Source organism: Rhineura floridana, chromosome 6 (assembly GCF_030035675.1).
Source record: "Rhineura floridana isolate rRhiFlo1 chromosome 6, rRhiFlo1.hap2, whole genome shotgun sequence".
NCBI lineage: Eukaryota > Metazoa > Chordata > Lepidosauria > Squamata > Rhineuridae > Rhineura > Rhineura floridana.
In genome coordinates, this window is record NC_084485.1 from 49,166,340 (window position 1) to 49,180,616 (window position 14,277).

At 41.5% G+C, this 14,277-nt stretch overlaps 1 protein-coding gene across 7 annotated transcripts in view; it reads left to right on the plus strand.

The window, feature by feature from the left end:
• Positions 1–14,277, plus strand: part of LOC133387280 (RNA-binding protein 12-like) — an 80,062-nt gene that overhangs the window by 31,974 nt on the left and 33,811 nt on the right. The window lies entirely within an intron of this gene.

Here is a 14,277-nt window from a genome sequence, read left to right on the forward strand (position 1 = left end):
TGTGCTCTAAGTGGTTCACAGAAGACCATTCAAATACATTCGCTATAACAAATAACTACAGTATACCATTTATCCTATATCTTAGTTTGCTAGCAAGGAAGAGAACCTGCAAGTTTTCTTGAACAGAAGAATAAAATTTAATTCTATGTTCTTCTAATGTAAGCTTTCACAAATTGTATGTGTGTGAATGGTTTTAAACTCTCTGGAGATATAAATTAACTTTAGCAAAGTGATAGGTAAAGCAGAGCGTAAATTCATTATTTTGCAGTGTAAGAAACACATAGCTATTCACTAATAGGCAAAAAACCTTGCGGTTTAAGAATGTACCTATAGCCCACAGCTATTTCTATCAAACTTTAAAAAGCAGGGAAATTGGGCAACTATAGTGAATGCACCAGGGGAGCAGGAGACCTGAACTTCTATCTGAGATATTGTACTGCCCTACAAATTGTCAAAATGCAAACACCATTTGGGTTGGTCTTCACAGTCCAATCCACTTCCTGTGTAGCTTGGAAGAATTTGGTAACATGTGCCTCTGAGCATATGGTGAGTGGTGGCAACGCTTGCCATCTCCAAAGATAGAGAATTATATTTTTGTATGTTTGCTGCTGCTCTTCTTACTTTGCTTCTTTCCTGTGTTATTAATGTTTCTACAGAGAATCTGCACTAGAAAATATTATTTCCCTCATTATTCATCCCAGAAATCTCTGTCAAATTTATTTTTATTAATTTCAAAGCCTTTTTGTTGGTCAGTGTCATATGATGGTGAAGACAGCCTTTTGTGTTTCAAATTGGAGGTTATGTTCTATTTCTATTCTGGGTGCATTAACAGTGGAATTTGGACCTGCAGTTTGATGAAAAATCAGACTGATTCCAATATGTTGCTACTTCAGCAATGACCCTAGCTGTTGGAAAAAAGAGGATGCGTATTTTCAGCCTGCTATGTTTAAACCACTTCATTTAAGGCAAGGTGGGCACAGTCAATTAAAAACATAGAGCACACCTAGCATTTTGCTAGAATATATTTCACCTCCCACTGTTTTATCTTGTGCAAATTGAGACACTCCTGAGGTCCACTGGAGACTATTCTGCAGAAGTCAGTGCCATTATTCCACAATTATGTTTGGAGTTTTTTTAGTATAAATTTTGCAAAGAGTTGCTGTACTTCACATATTCACAGAAATACAAACAAAAGAAAATGATTTCCTATAGGAAACTTCACTACAATTGCAAAAGAAATCAGACATATTCAAAGTGACCATCTGAACTATATCAACTGTCTTAATAATGTTGCTTCCTCCCTGCTAAAACAAGATCAGCACAGTGTGTCTTCTTTCTATTATTTGGGTTGATTGCAGGTGTTGCCACCACTCACCATATGCTCAGAGGCACGTTACAAAATTCTTCCAAGCTACACAGCAAGTGGATTGGACTGTGAAGACCAACCCAAATGGTGTTTGCATTTTGACCAATTTGTAGGGCAGTACAATATCTCAGAGAGGAGGTCAGGTCTCCTGCTCCCCTGGTGCATTCACTATAGCTGCCCAATTTCCCTGCTTTTTAAAGTTTGATAGAAATATCTGTTGGCTATAGGTACATTCTTAAACCGCAAGGTTTTTTGCCTATTAGTGAATTTCCCTGCTTTTTAATCCAGGAGGTAAGAAATGGGATCCTGTCCAAGTTTGCTGAGAATGGATGGATCATTTGCATGCTTATTGAGTTCAGTGGGATTTACTCCCCTGCAATCATGCTTAGGATAGGTGAAACTGACCACAGAGGATGGGGAGGGGAGGAGGAGGGGGAGGGAGGGGAGGAAATGCAGAGGGGAGGACTGGGAGGGGAGCAGGCAGGATGGGGAGGGGAGGAGAAGGACAGGCTTGATCATTTGCATGTTTATTAAATTTAGTGCGATTTACTCCTGTGCAATCATGCTTAGGATAGGTAAAACTGACCGGGGGGGGGAGGGAGGGAGGGCTGGAGTGGGCAGGGGAGGAGGCAGGGAGAGGAGAGGGGAAAAGCAGGTCTGATTATTTGCATGCTTATTTTCAATGGGATTTACTCCTATGCGATCTTGGTGAGGATAGGAAACACTGACCATGGGGGAGGAGGAGTGGGAGTAGGAAGGAGCATATTGGAGGGGGGGGCAAAGGAAGGTGGAGGGGAGGGCAGGTTTGATCATTTGCATGCTTATAGAGTTCAATGGTATTTACGTCCGTGCAATCATGTTTAAGTTAGGTAAAACTGACCATGGGGAGGAGGGGGAAGGGGAAAGAAAGGATTGGAAGGGGATGGGGAGTGAGGGGCAAAGGAAGGGGGAGGGAAGGGGCACGAGGAGGGGATAGGAGGAAGGAGAAGGGAGGGCGGGTTTGATCATTTGCATATTTTTTTAGTTCAGTGGGATTTATTTCTATGCAATCATGTTTGAAAATAAAAATGGACTGCCTTCAAGTCAATCCCCACCTATTGCGACCCTTTGAATAGGGTTTTCATGGTAAACGGTATTCAGAGGTGATTTCACCATTGCCTTTCTCTGAGGCTAAGAGGCAGTGACTGGCCCAAGGTCACCTAGTCACCTTCATGGCTGTATGGGGATTCGAACCCTGGTCTCCCAGGTCATAGTCCAACACTGACCCAGGGAAGGGGCAGGGAGTGGGAGGGGAGGAGATTGGGTGGGTGGGCACTGGGCAGAAGGGAAGCCCCTTTCCTTTCCAAAAGGAAAACATTGTAAACAGAATCATTCTTTTTCAGGCTTTCCCCCACCTTTTTATTCTACAGCAGACACATGTAGCCTCCCACCCAAATTTAAACCAAAGCTTTCCCTGGCCACATCCACACCAGGCCTTTATTTCACTTTGGACAGTCATGGCTTTTCTCAAAGAATCCTGGGAAGTGTAGTTAGTGAAGGGTGCTGAGAGTTGCTAGGAGATGCCCTGTTCCCCTCACAGACCTTCAATCAGAGTGGTTGACTGTTAAACCATTCTCTCAGAGGAATAGGAGTCTCTTAGCACCCTTCACAAACTACACTTCCCAGGATTCTCTGAGGGAAGACATGACTGTCTCATGTGAGATCAAAGTCTGATGTGGGTGTGGCTCCCTGATTAGCCAAGCCCAGCAGCTGTGAGGCTTTTAGAACTCTGAGCATGCTCCGCGTTATCATTGGGTCCCAGCCAAAATTTCTTAAATTAATTGAAAATCAGTCAGGCATTTTTTAAACTTTTAAACTGCAGCAGGTGAAGGTCAGAGTATGGGGCAAGGTCAGTATTACGATTACAGGTACTCTGTGAACATGGCTGGTCTTTAATGAATTTCAACAGATTATGAGAACTCTCGGAGAAAAAAGTCCAAAAGGGCTCTGAGGTTTTTCTCTCTCTTTTTACACTTTGAACTGTCTATTCTCTCTGACTGTTTTGTGTATCGCCATGAAAATTGACAGGGTTGTTAAGCAAGCGTTTCTGAGTTCAGGACTATAAGTTATGTAAGGTTTTGTTTTGAAATGAGCTTATGGGAAGCATCAGAATGGCATGGGGGGTATTTTCAATTTAACATTGCGGAATGTGAAAAATCCCCGCTGGCTATAGTATACAGCCACTCTCGTGGCTGTATAATAAGCGCTTTAAGCCCAAAGAAGAATCTGTTAATGGCTTTATATTAGCATGTATGTAAACCTCCTGAAACAAGTCTGGAGTAAGTCTGTGAACAGACCTTGACCATGCAACACATAATATCACCATCAAATGTAACCATTTTTTGTGTTCCGTTGATGTTATATGCTAATAATTATGTGGACAGCAATTCAGTATGTATCGGCATTCAGATTGAAGTCCTCTGAGGAAGTGTTTTGTTTGCTTACCTAAAACTTAGGGTGTATTGTTGTATTCTCATAGTATGGATGTAACTCATTTCTGAGGTGGCTTTATGTTACAGCAAGATTGGCAAACAACTTAATTTATTTTAGTTCTTATTCCACCTTTTGGCATCAGAGTGGCTTACAAACTATCAAAAGGGGAATAAAGACCTTTGTTTCCAAAGGAGACAGCAATAAAAGTGTAACAATTCCAAGTATAATCAATAGGACACTTCCATGCCTTGGATTGCAACTCTCATCCATTATTACTTGCATTTACTTGACACAGATGTTCCCCATCACACTGATTCTAAACAGTTGTTTAGCATATGCTGCAAAGTAGTAGAGGCCAAAGGCCTGCTTGTGTGTTTCCTATAGGAATCTGGTTGGCTGTGTGAATAGGATGCTGGACTAGATGCCCTTTGGTCTAATCCATTAGGGCTCTTCTTATTTGTTAATTTTATTATATTTATATCCTGCCTTTCTCTTATCAAGGAACTTGAGGTACCATATATATGGTTCTCAGGTGGTCTCCCATCTAGGAACTGACCAGGCCCAGACCTGTTTAGCTTCAGCAAGGTGGTGGCCCCATGTACCTTCAGATCATATATCTGGGATCCTTATGTTCTTAAGGCTTTTATTGATGTGGAACAAATGTGGATAAAAATAAGCTTCACCTAACCTGTCACAACATGAAGCATGGGATAAGCATTTACTTGCCAGCAATTTCCATCAATCCAAAATGAGCCATTAGGCTTGGGGACCAATATAAGGCTCCACCATAATTCCTTAGTTCTCCAATTCAACATGTCTTGCAACTCCTTATATGCTGCATCCTACGTTCTGTTGAGTAGTGGTTTCATTGCCACCTTCTCAGGAGTGACATTGTAGTGTTGGATTATAGAAGTTGTGCTGAGGACTTGCATAAATGGGGCTGCAAACTCTTTCTGCACACTGCCACTTTAGCCTGTGCATTATCCCTGTTACCTGGAAACTGAAATTCAACTTGTGTCCCCTGGTGAAATCATCTTTTTTTCCAGGTGAATTCAAAGAAGTGCTGTTCTCATGCCAGGCTGGCAGCAAATTCAGTGAAAATACTTCAGGTATCTGAGGACAACCTTAGGCTTATTAATCCTTGTCCCTAGGGCAAAAAGTATGCTGTCCTGCCTTATCATAGTACCTTTTCTGATCTGAACCCTACAACCAATACAAACTCAACACAGTCTGCAAACACTGTACTAATTTCTGTATCTGAGGTTTTAGTGTTTGCTAGGTTTCATAATTCCTGTATGGAAAATAATGAGCTATGGAAGGAATGAAGGTGATAATTCCGGAGACCTGTGGGGCTGCCTGAAAAGCAAATTATGCAGGATCAATAATTATCCCCAGTAATTGAGACACAAGGGTTTTATTAAAGCACTTGACCAAACCATTAAGGAGGAAGAGGTGTAGCTCAATGGTAGAGTATCAGCTTTGCATGCAGAAGATCCCAGTTACAATCTCCAGCACCTCCAGGTAGAACTGGGAATGTCGGTACTGCTGTCAGTCAGTGTAGACTATACTGAGCTGATTGCTATGATTTGGAATAAGGCCACTTCCCATGTTCCATCTATTTGGGGATGGTAGTCAGGCTGAGAATAGCTCAATTCTTATAAGACTCTGTAATGGTGATATTAAAGCAGATGGAGTGACAGAGGTTTTCCAATCCAGGCAGAAAGGATTCACTAACAGTAGTGTGACTCCTAGGGCTCTCATTATGTGGAAATGCCTCAGAGTAGCAAATGGCATAATCTCACATCACCAATATGCCCTTTATACAGCCAATGAAAAAGACCTAAAAAGTGCATTGTAAAATGTTCAAGTGGAATGCTCAACACAGGTAGAAGTTGTAGGGGGCTTTATCTGCATAACCTTACTGGGACAGGTGGAACCTCTGGTGAAGGGCTACATCCTGGTTTATGCATGGCCAGAAAAAAGCATTGTAAAAGGACACAGTATTATGAGTTGCGCTGTTCACATAAGGATTTACCTTCCCTCTCCTCCCCCCTCACAGCCCCAAATCAGGGTTCCCTCAGCCTTCTGGAGCAGATTTGGGAGAGGTGGATAGAGGAGAGGGAGGGGATGGTATGTTGCACAGGAGGAAGTCCTTGCATGAACAGGATGACTTCATTAAATACAAGCTTATATCCAAAGCGATCTGCCTGGCAGTGACTTTCATGACCAGCTTGTAATATTTAAAGCAGCATTTGCCAACCTAGTATCCTCCAGGCATTTTGGACTATAGCTCCCATCAGCCCCCTTACCAGCATGGCTGGGGCTGAAGAGAATTTGGATCTAAAACATCTGGAGGGCACCAGGTTGGCAAAGGCTGGCTTAAAGGATAGTACTGTTCAGGGACAACTATCTGCCATGTGGGCTAGACAGGATTCAGGAAGCTGTCATCTAGTACAGCAAGTCATTCTTTAATTCTAAGTGTTTCTTTTGCATCAGGCTCTGGTTTGTGCATCTTGGGGTTCTAATAAAAAACATCAACACAAAGATTCATAAGTCTGATGTGTGCCCATGCCCTGATCTAGGTGAATTGTAGGCTACTTCCTTCTAGCAGCACCATTGAGAGAGTAGCTAACATTTCTTTAAAGGGAGCAGAGAATGGAAACATTGCAACCCTTGTAAGCTTGGTTAACTGCTGTGTATATCTTTTTGTTGAAATGGAAATGGACTGCCTTCAAGTCGATTCTGGCTTATGGCAACCCTATGAATAGGGTGTTAATGGTAAGCGGTATTCAGAGGTGCTTTACCATCACCTTCCTCTGAGGCTGAGAGGCAGTGACTGGCCCAAGGTCACCCAGTGAGCTTCATGGCTGTGTGGGGATTCGAACCCAGGTCTCCCAGGTCGTAGTCCAACATTGAAAATATTCAGTTAAAAAATAAATTAAAAACTTGATTAACTGCAAGGGACTGCAGATTCTCTTGGAATCACTGTAGTGTGATGTACACAGGGAAATTTATGGAGGAACACAGTGGCTATGTTCTGCCAAGGCATATGCTTTTAGATGAATTGCCTTATGATCCTGCTATGAGAGGGAGGAGTCTTCCCCTTCTACTCTTCCAAGGGAAGAGTTCTGAACTAAGTTGAGGCTCTGAAACTAGAATAATCTGTCACCATTTAAGTTTCCATTCCATAACTATTATTTAATCCCTGAATTTAGTAGGGCCTCATATCTGTTGGGCTATAGACTGTTCAGAGAGATCTGCATGTCAGGCCCAGATATCTGCTCCATGACCTTTCCATAAGTAGTGTGGGCATAGTCATATTCTCTGAGTGGGCATCTTGTTCAAAGTGTCCTGTGTTGCCCAAAGAAGAAGCACAGGACATGTACAGATCTCCTTTTCTTTGGGATATTCTGATCTGGTAGTTGGAACAGCGTCTGCTGGTTCTGTCCTGACTCTTTCTAGCTACAGAGGCAACATGTGAAGGATGAGCTACAAGAGAAAGGAAGCATGAAGAATGAAATAATGAGCAGTGGTTTTCCTCATTTATATTTACGTGGTGCAGGTCAGATCTGTGAGGTGGCAGTCCTCTATAGAGAGTCTGAGAGTATCCTGTCAAAAATGGAGTCAAAATAGATGCTAACTATTCCTGAGACTATCTGGTTGCCCTGCCACCCTCTTGATGTGGTAAAGCAAGCTGCCTCCTCATTCTTTGCAGTGAGTTTGAGAAGTCTAAATAGGGTCTCCACAATATCTCTTTTGACATCAGCTAAAGAGATGCTTGGGTCTATAGTTTCTGTTTCATTAGAGTCTGAAGCAGGACCACATCTGTTCCTGCTCATCTTCCAACTAATCTGGATTTTTTTGTGATTATTTCAAGTATTTCAACTAGCCTCTCCATGACACCTGCCCAGGGGCATGTGATGTTAACAGCCTCCATCAAAAGTTGTAACATGAAGACAGGAGCAGTGGAAAAGACCTGTATATTCCAAAGTGATGAGAGGCTGGCTATAAGCCAGGTCTCTTTTTAAAATAAAACCATCTGGGTTCCACTAGTTTTTCTGGCAAGTGATCAACTCATTGTCCTCCCTTCCCCACCTCTTTCCACACCCATATAATTACAGGTAAGGAGAAAAGATATTAACCACACTGAACAGGTCAGGCATCAGCATAGCACATCCTTGGGAAGCTCCTGGGGGCCCAGCTTACCAATAGGACTCACTACTGGTGGGCCTCCTATGTTGAAAGGCTTGGAGATGTATTTTTAATTTCCAACAATGCCCCTGGTGTAGTCTCTGGGACATTGTGGGAAATTTAAATTGCAGGTTTAAGCCACCTGGTCGTGATTATAGTACTGTGGCTGCCCTGTAAACCCACAGGGACTTGCTGACTGAGGGGGTCCACCAGAGGGCACTTTGAGCCCCCTCCAAAAAAAACTGGAACCAGTGCAGACACTGCCCTTACTGTCTCCCCACCTCCTTTAATGCTGTTGTGTGGTTCACTCAGTCCTAGCATCCTGCTTGGTGTCTGCTTCCCATTAATCTCTCAGATGCTAGTCCCCTCAACATCTAACTCATCCCTACTCCCAGCTCACCCAAACTTTTATTTCCCCTGAATGATATGACCATCATAGCCCTCTAACTGCAAGGCTGGGTCTCGAACTGTAAGGCCCTTCTTATGCTAATGATGCTCTTCTAAAGCAACATACTTTCTCATGGATGTGAGCCTATGTCAGTATTGGATCAGAAATATAGAGAATTAGGAGTATACACTTCTCTGTAAAATAATATTGGAAATCAGGAACATAGTGAATAACAGTGCTTTTGTTTTCTTAGAAGATGTGTGCACTGATCTCTAGTGTCTTGTTGCAAGGATTTGGTCTCTCAATGTTAGCTCAATCTGTTCATATGTGTGTGTCATGAACAGGTATATTTCTTGCCAAATCTGTGTTACATTGTGTCAGTGAAGCCTCTGATGCCGTTAGGTTGAACTGGTGTGGCACAGAAAGTTCATGAACGTTTCACAGCTACTCAGGGATTAAAGTTATCAAACAAAAATGCAAGCAGTTCAGCTTCTAAAAAGGAAATGTTGGTTTGGTTGTGATTAAAGTCTCTCAGGTGTAAGAAGAAGAAGCACCTTAATGGGGTGTCCTGAGAACTTAGATGAGGTCCCAGAAGATAGATCAGCTAAGGAACAGCAGTCCCAGGACAAGGTGGTTGAAGGAAGGGTGCAGAGTAGGGAAAGTTTTGAAAAGCGGAAATCTGGGGGCAAGGTAGATAAAGGATGTTTAACAAAAAGGATAAAGAAGACAGAGAATTATGGCAAGAGTCAATTAATGAGAGAGAAAAGCCCTAATGTGATAGGGAAGGGCTGTGGGTGGGGCAGAGCAGTAGGAGTGCTGGGGAGACTGGCCAAAGAACAGGGAAGCTAAAGGTCATGTAACAAAGTTGGCAGTGGACTGGAACCCAATGAATAAGACGTGGAGTTCAAGTTAGAAAAGAAAAGAAGCAGCCAAGGTGAAAGTGTGATGGTGCAAAATCTTGCAGCAGGGGAAATGTCCTATTGACAAGGAGGAAGTGGACCTGGAGGGAACTGCAGCTAAAGACAAGAGACTTTGTTAGCTGCATACTCACCATTCATTTAAAGCCCATGACTCCCCCCCCCGAATCCAGCAAATTATTTTATTTATTTATTTATTTAATGCATTTGTATACCGCCCCATAGCCGAAACTCTCTGGGCAGTTTACAACAGTTAAAAACATTAAAAACAAATACACAAATTGAAAAATACATTTTAAAAAAGCAATTTAAAAACACATGCTAAAATGCCTGGGCGAAGAGGAAAGTCTTGACCTGGCACCAAAAAGGTAACAGTGTTGGTGCCAGGCGCACCTCGTCGAAAAGATCATTCCATAATTTGGGGGCCACCACTGAGAAGACCCTCTCCCTTGTTGCCATCCCCCGAGCTTCCCTCTGAGTAGGCACCTGGAGGAGGGCCTTTTTGATGTTGAACGTAGTGTACCGGTGGGTTTGTGTCGGGAGAGGTGTTCCATCAGGTATTGTGGTCTTAAGCCGTGTAAGGCTTTATAGGTTAAAATCAGCACCTTGAATCGAGCTCGGAAACATACAGGCAGCCAATGCAAGCGGGCCAGAATCGCTTTTATATGTTCGAACTGTCTGGTCCCTGTTACCAATCTGGCCGCTGCATTTTGCAAAACCTGCAGTTTCTGAACCGTCTTCAAAGGCAGCCCCATGAAGAGCGCATTGCAGTAATCTAACCTGGAGGTTACCAGAGCATGAACAATTGAAACCAGGTTATCCCTGTTCAGATAGGGGTGTAGCTGGGCCACCAACCGAAGTTGGTAGAAGGCACTCCGTGCCACCGAGGCTACCTGAGCCTCAAGTGACAGAGATGATTCTAGGAGAACCCCCAAGCTACAAACCTGCTTTGTTGGGGGGAGTGCAACCCCATGCAGGACAGGTTGGACATCCACCATCTGGTCAGTAGGACCACCCACTAGCAGCATCTCAGCCTTGTCTGGATTGAGCCTCAGTTTATTAGCCCTCATCCAGTCCATTGTTGCAACCAGTGTTCAGCACATTGACAGCCTCATCTGAAGATGAAAAGAAGAAATAGAGCTGCGTGTCATCAGCATTCTGATAGCAACGCACTCCAAAGCTCCATATGACTGCACCCAATGGTTTCATGTAGATGTTGAACAGCGTGAGGGACAGAACTGACCTCTGCTGAACCCCATGCTGGAGAGTCCAGGGTGCTGAGCAATGTTTCCCAAGCACCACCTTCTGGAGCCAACACACCAGTAGGAGCGGAACCACCGCCATGCAGTCCCTCCCACTCCCAACTCAGCCCGTCTTCCCAGAAGGATACCATGGTTGATGGTAATGAAAGCCGCTGAGAGATCAAGGAGAATCAACAGAGTCACACTCCCCCTGTCTCTCTCCCGACAGAGGTCATCATACAGGGCGACCAAGGCTGTTTCTGTGCCAACACCAGGCCTGAAATCTGACTGAAATGAATCCATGAAATGATAGTTTGGTAAGGGTGCTGTAGCCCTGTTAGGGGTAAATGACAGTTCCCAGGATTCTTTGAGCGAATGTCCTTTAAATGTAGGGTGTGTATGCAGCTAACGAAGTTTAATCTCTGGCAAGGTTTAACCTCTATTGTGCCTGCTAAACAAAGGGAGTTTTTGGCCTCCTCTGGCTTCTGTTGTCACCTCAGCATTGTGTGTGGCAACCTAAGGAGGCAGTAAAGGCCAAAGAGCAGCGTGTGGGAGCTGAATTCACATTGGTATGAATCAGCCAGCCAATACTTGAATTGTAGGTTCCTTAGTACTGTCCTTAGTGTTTACTAGAATCTTTGAAACATTTTCTCTGTGTGTGCTACTTGCAGTTTATTTTTAGTCTGCATCTTTTTTACTTTTTTCATTTTTCAAATATAACAATAAAAAACAGGAGAGTTCATAGAATATACAGTAAGTTATGTCTGCATCTTAGTGGATTTCCAACTGTTCTATGTTCCATAATTAGTATAAATTGTGGCCAGCATGTTAGTGCAGGCTCTCTTATGTAAACTGGCTGATATTCAAGCAGACAGTTCATGTTAAGATCATGTGTCCACATTATTTTACTGGGTAGATGCAAGTCTGAGGCAAATAGTCTTTTGCTGAAATTAATCCACGTTTTAAGGAAGATGTACTTCTTTTAAAAATGACTCAATTCAGATATCACATTAGAAGTCCTGAAAAAAAAAAGATGTGGAGAACTGCTAACATGACATCTGATTTCCCTCATTGTATAGCTGTTTTTTGATTCGCTAGAAAAGACAGTAATGCTGGGGGAAAACAAGGAAGTAGAAAAAGAGGTGGATTGATTCCATAAAAGAAGCCACAGAGCTGAACATACAAGATCTGAACAGGGTGGTTCATGACAGATACTATTGGAGGTCGCTGATTCATAGGGTCCCCATAAGTCATAATCATCTTGAAGGCACATAACAAACAATAGCTTTTTTTGTTATTGTCTAATAATGAATTAAGGTTCACAATTCTGTGACTAAAGTATCTTTCTATAAAACAGTTTTCTTCAAAAACGGGATAATAATCTGTTGAAACATTCTGTTTTTCTGTATTGGAACAATCAAGGGCTTCTTCAGACAACCTGTTGAGCATTCCATTCTGATTTGCTTGCCCATTGCTTAAATGGAGGTTAGACTATGCCTGGTCTTTGTTGAGCATTCATTTTGATTTTTTTGCGGGGTAGTTACACAGCAGTCAGCATTCTTTCTGATTTGTTTGTGTAGAGATATATGTCTGTCTTCCTGTTATTCATTCATCCCATACTTCTCAGTGCACTTTCCTGTCATTTTTCTAACCACAGAATCTGTGATCTGTTTGTTTCTTGTAGTAGATTTGTTGTACTAGAGCAACAGAGTGCTTTAATAATTGCACAAACCTAAATTTCCAGTATGCACTTGAATCCCTCTGACAAACTACTAATAGTCTAAGGTGACCTCGTTTACTGAAAATGCTTGTTATAACATTAAAAATGAGATTAGCATAACTTTTGTGTTACAGTTTATTGTAGTATGTTGTATAATAGTCTCTTTTAAAAAAGGCTGTTTTACCTACGTTAAATATCTCTGGCCAATTCAAAGTAATCTTGTAAACCTTCATTTATGTGCAGTGCTTAGCAGTACAGAGATTTTTCCTTATGTATTTTGTGAAGCTGGAAAACTGCAGGAATGGGTTTGAAGGTTTTCTGAAGCCAAATTATGCATACATCCATATTTTAATGTGTTGGCAGATTTCAGTATGTAGTCCATTTGAGTTTGTTTATTCAGAACAGACATTTGTCCTGAAACTGTGATGCAGTGTCTGGATAGGTGGCTAGAAATGCCGAATTCCTGGGGGAAGCAATTGTGAGTAGGGCCACATTTACACCATACACTTATTCCACTTTAAGTAGTAATAGCTTTCCCCAAAGAATCCTGGGGAATGTAGTTGGTTAAGGGTGCTGAGACTTGTTAGAAAATTCCTATTCCTATCAAAGAGCTATAATTCTCAGAGTGCCTTAACAATCAGTCCTTCTTCCCAGGGAACTCTGGGAATTGTAGCAGGGTTGATTTGATTTAAATCATGATTTAAATCGCTTCTCTGAAGGACTCAGTTTTAATTATTTAAATCACAGTTTAAGATGATTTAATCATTTTTAGTACATTATTGCTTAATATAACCTTAATACATATTCAGAGATGTAGGTTTCATTACAATATAGGTACACACTAAGCAATTATTCTGAATTGTTTTCAGATTAATTTTCATCAAGACCTGGGATGATAATTTGGTCACATTAGTACTAAAGCAGAATGAACTTGTGAAGTCATTCAGGAGATGAAGCAGCTCCAACTGTTCAATTAATTATGGTATTTTTGTCATGATGTGCCAGAATCACCACTACCAAATAGGCTTTTAAATTGTACTAATAAGATTGTTTATTCTTCTGGTTATTTTTCTTCTTCAACAAACAACAACATTGACAAAACATGCACATGGATTTTGAATTGTTAACTATTTCAATTTTTAGATAAATTTAAAGTTCTTTAAAAAATAAAATTTAGGCAATTTCAGCTGAGTCAACATGAGAAAATACTGCATGGTAGAATTAACTCAGTCTTCTTCACCTTTGTCATCCTTGTTCATTGTCTGGAAAAGAAATACAAGCTTTCTTGCTTTTTTAGTTCCCAATATTTCTCAGTTTAGAATGAATTGGTCCAAATGAAGAAAAAATAATCTCTACACCTGCAGAAGAGGCTACTGCTGGTAAAAGCTGGATTACCACTTCAGTGGTTTCCTCCTTGTTCAGATCTACTTCATCTCCCCAAATTCTCTATTCATAGACCTTCTCTATCTTTGCACTTAGAGAGGCAAAGAGTGCACTTCACACCTGCATAATAGAACTAATCCCATCTTCATAAATTGTTAACATATTTGTAGAATATAATTGGAAGTGGTATAATTAGTATTCATAATGGTATCTTGGACCAAGGCTCTTTTTTATTAATTGTTTTAAGAAAATTTTGAAATCCGTTTTAAATTTTAAAAAACCCAATTTAACTAAAAAAAAATCATTTTTTTTTTAAAAAGTATTAATTTTTATCAACTTTGAATTGTAGCTCTGTGAAAAGAATAGGACTTTCCTAACAACTCTCAGCAGCCTTAATAAACAAGCTTCTTTGGGGAAAACCATTACTGTTTAAAGTGAAATAATAGTGAAATAAATGTATAATGTGAATGTGGCCTAGGTGAATTGGGGCCAGTTCACAATTAACATTAGCACTTTTGGGAGTGCACAGTAGTGATTTCTACTGCGTATTTCCAAGTGGTGTTGTAATATCGAACTACTGCTATATCTGGGGTCTTATT